This window comes from Lygodium microphyllum, chromosome 25 (genome assembly GCF_053477565.2).
Source record: "Lygodium microphyllum isolate KBCC chromosome 25, Lygodium_microphyllum_v1.1.10, whole genome shotgun sequence".
In the NCBI taxonomy this organism is placed as follows: domain Eukaryota; kingdom Viridiplantae; phylum Streptophyta; class Polypodiopsida; order Schizaeales; family Lygodiaceae; genus Lygodium; species Lygodium microphyllum.
The window spans coordinates 46,409,519-46,414,202 of record NC_141159.1 but is presented as its reverse complement, the minus strand read 5'-3'; positions in this window follow the sequence as shown (position 1 = coordinate 46,414,202).

Here is a 4,684-nt window from a genome sequence, read left to right as displayed (position 1 = left end):
ACTTTGATAACAACTGAGAGGTAAACAATGGTGGGGTGCAAGGTAGAAGCTGTGAACTACAGTAGGGTTGAGGAAGAGAAGCCCCTAAGAGAGTTTAGTGGGTACAATCAATACTAATGATGCCATTTTTCTTTGTTATCTTCACTTATATATGAGTGTATAGTGTGTATTTATACAAGAGGTGCTAGCCCAGATATTGACCATTGGCATTTACCCTAACAGTCTCTCTCCCTCTTGTTAGAAAACACGGATCTAGAGCATGGCAGAAGCTATGGAGGATGGAAGATGAATATACAACTCATGATGACATAGACTTAAATAGACTAACTGTTACACAAGTGAATTAGGTTCTAAGATAGATTAACTTGGACTCATAAACACATTCTTGTGTAAGATGAATAATGACATTGGTAGTGACTCAAACTGATAGTTCCATTACCTTGTTTATGAGTGTCAATGAAGTACATGCCTTTATAGCTTTTGGATAGTACCACTCTTCTCATTGTGCATATGGGATTCTGAACATCTCTTCCTGGTGCATACATTATTTTTCTATCTTCTAGCCTCTTCAAGGCATACATCTAGTCTCTATGGGCCAGCATCATTTGCCATTCTCAACACCCTCCCTCCCTCCCTCCCTCCCTCTCTCTCTCTCTCTCTCTCTCTCTCTCTCTCTCTCTCTCTCTCTCTCTCTCTCTCTCTCTCTCTCTCTCTCTCTCTCTCTCTCTCTCTGCCTCTCTGCCTATCTCTCTCTCTTCTATCCCTCTAATTATATCTATCCCTATACATGACACCTACAAAACTCCTCTAGGGAGGCCGCACTGATGTGGCCTCCCTATGCAATTTTGCTATTGCATCTTTATATAACATTTGTCATATAAGGTAAAATAGAGCTTGATTTTCAATCCTTAAATTCCTATTTGAATTTTAAATCTTGGTAGACATCTTTCCTAATGTCCAAAGGGACACATTTCATTGTGAAATCCTATTAGTGGAACATAATGGAAGCATAATGCAAATGAGACATCTTGCAGACATGCAAGTGCGAGTGCATTCAATAATGTTGCATTTAGAGGCATTCATCTATGAAAAATAATAAATTACAACAAGAAGACCAACAAGTATTAATGCTTAGTAATAGGACATCCATACAATGTTTTCCAAAACAATGCTAGAATAGACATTCTTACTTTTGTGTGCCTTTTGGATTGAATCAGCCATACAATATTGTATACTTAGAAACATGTGTTTGATAATGTAACTGATTCTTTGTGAGATAAGCACAAAGGCATAAGAGATTCCTATGAACTAATGCAACTGTCAATGCATCCATGAGTGCTATGAAAACCTCTTCTAGGGAGGCTACATTGGTGAATGATTTTTGACCAATGCATTTGACAAAAATATCACATCTATGCATGATTTTGACCAACACTTTTGTGTATGATTTTGACTAGTACTTTTTTTGCCTCTCCCAGATTGAATTAGAACATACAATATTATTTTCCTTTTGGATTGACTTAGACCATACAATACTATATATACATGAAAACTTGCATTGCATAATGTGATTAGTTCTCAATGAGACAAGCACAAAGACATAAGCGATTCCTTTGAAGTGATATAACCAAATATACATACGTCAAGACCTTTAGGGAGGCCATAGTGGCATGGCCTCCTTGCGCATGATTTTGATAAATGCTCCCATTGAGATCATATTTGCTATTAGATGGGTAGATAGAGTAGCAAAAACATGAGTAAAACTTTCAATAGTCAAAAAGTGTACCCCATTTGGATGCAATTTGGCCATCAACTCAAGGCCATAGTGAATCTTTGCAATATCAAATCTTTTTAATGCAAAATTTGCCTAGGAAGGTTGACTAGCATGGCCTCCTTATAGATGGTTTGGTGTACAGGAGTAGCATCCACATGAGTCACAAGGATGGTTTGGTGAATGGAAATTCTAGTAGAGGCTACCACAAATTTTGGCTAGAGGCACATGAAGGCCATGACAAAAAAAAAACATTTCTCGGCCAAGGAGGCCACATGCCTTGTGCAGGTTTTTTTTCTTCTAACCTTAATATACGTGAGATATATCTAAAGCTCTATAGTAAGCATGGGGAAGGAGAAGGCCCAACTCAAGCATGCATAGGATGGAATAAGGTCTGAGGTTTGCAACACATTCTAGATCATGCTCCATAGCATTGGAGAGAGAGAGAGAGAGAGAGAGAGAGAGAGAGAGAGAGAGAGAGAGAGAGAGAGAGAGAGAGAGAGAGAGAGAGAGAGAGAGAGAGAGAGAGAGAGAGAGAGAGAGAGAGAGAGAGAGAGAGAGAGAGAGAGAGAGAGAGAGAGAGAGAGAGGATTTGACCAACACAAAGAGAAAGAGAGAGTGAGTGAAAATGAGAGTAAGAAAGAGAGAAAGAGGGGACTTACTGTAGAAAGATATTAACTGCCCAATACATATCCTTCTTTATACAATGACATAATATGCAATATCCACTTAGGAGAATCATGTCAAATCTTGGATTGCTAAGAAATTACTACTATTTTTGAATTTTGTTAAGAACAAGAATTTATGGAATTTGACACAATTGAGTGATAAAAAACGATTTGTTTTTTATTCTTGAGAATAGGAGAGGATACGGCTCAAGAGATCATTATCTATGGGCATTTGAAGCAGAAAAAGTTGGTGCTACTCTCTCAAGATAGATTGGTTCCAATAAAGCTTTCTATCCTTAGGAGTAGTTTCAACCTTTAACAAATTTCTTTCTCTTTAATGCCACCTGGTTTGGATTAGGATTGCATGAAATTGGAATCCTTGGGTGTTCTTGGAGGGGAATATGGATACCTTCTTGACTAAGATTTATATCACTTCTACAAGGTGGATATCAATGTTGCAAGTGGTTCACAAGGGGGGTGGAGAAAAAAGAAGATATTAATGCTTGTTCCATTGAAGGCTTCATCGGTATCTTTGACTTATCAAATGCTTGCCGATTAATAGTAGCTTGCGTGCTATGTTTTAAAGCATTATGGTTTTCAAATAAGAGAAAGAACTATCAAAGCAATATGATGGTTACATTGCCTTTGAGCTTCTCAATCCTAACAATAGACAAATCATGTATGGAACTAAGCCACAAAATGATTGCCATTGATGGATAGAGTATGTAACTTCTCACTATGATCTTTTCAAGGGTGATGTTTGATTCAAATGCTCAAGATATTGAAGATGTGTTAACATAGACGGTTATGCAAGAGTGCACTACTAGAATAAAACCTAGTTGTTGATGGAAGGTTAAACGAGCATGCCAAGTTGGTATGATTGTTCAAGTGTACGGTACAATATTGTATATGGGCAATGAATTGAGTGTGTTTCCACATGCCCTACTATTACTTACTTTTACATTCCTAAAGATCATGCTAGTGTATTCATCTTGGGAGTCATAAGCATCCTTATGAGGAGGGTAAAAATAGGTTGCATGTTGGAAGAGTGGAGGAGAGGGTGATCTCTAAATCTAAAAACAATGCTTTCACTCTACAACAAAGTAGGTGGAAACATCTATTGTAAGGGATATGATTTTTGAGATACGAGGAGGGCAAACTCGAGCAAATGGTATCATGATTGACAAGGGAAAGCTAATAGAGCTTTTGGAATACGCCACATCAATGTCCAATAATAAGAGAATGGGGAACTATTTGGGCTATGCCAAGTAGGCACAAATCATTGCCTCCAAAGGCTTAACGACTCAGGACCCTGAACTAGGTTAGTCATTGATGTGCTTGGTTGGGCCTCAACTTTCCCCTTCTCTGGTGTGTCCTCATGGGACGTAGCTACACCCTGCTGGACAGCCTTGCTAGGTTGATTGGTCAGATGCCCCATCTCCTTGGCCACATCTTTGAGAGGTTTGTCCTCAAGCCTAAGCTTTAGGTGCTTTGAAAGTGCTGGAGTTGTCAAGGATGCTAGTTGCAGCACCTCCTCCCTAGGTGAACTGCTAAGGATACGTTCCGCAAGGGGCGTTGTCATGGCCAAGGGCTGTGACTGCTGCGATCCCTGATTGGAAGTAGTAGCGGCTAGTCCAGTGGGCTAGCTACTCTTGGTGGATTGTGGTGTCAAGTCCCTAGGGCGATCAGAAGTGGTCATGTCTTTTGTTGCCCTTTGAGCATTCACCTGTGTAGATCGAGCATGAGTTGATCTAGTCACATTAGGTTGCACAAGCATATCCTTGGGCTGAGAGCTACGGATGGTGCCATGTCCCACCTCTTGGACATTTGGAATCTTAGATGGAGATAGAGATTGGGATTGAGCAGCCGCCCTCGACGACTGCTGTTGTACTTCCTGTGTCCGTTTGGGAAAAGAGGGTGTAGGAGATCTAGGACTCTTATGTGAACTTGGCACTGGCTGAATGATTTGCTCGAGGCTATTAGACGATTGTGAACTTGGCACTGGCTAAATGATTTGCTCGAGGCTATTAGACGATTGTGCCACATGCTTTATTAAGCAATCCGCCTTCTCACGAGCAGCGTTGTGCCTCTGGTGCTCATTATCCTCTTGGGGAATCAAGGGCTCCTTGGGCACTGGTGGCTTTTGTGTATCCTCAATGATTACATCAAATGTCTGCTTGTCAAGCACGCTAGGCTGAGGATCTACCCTCCGATTAGTTCCGTTTGGTTTCTTGATTTCGACCAT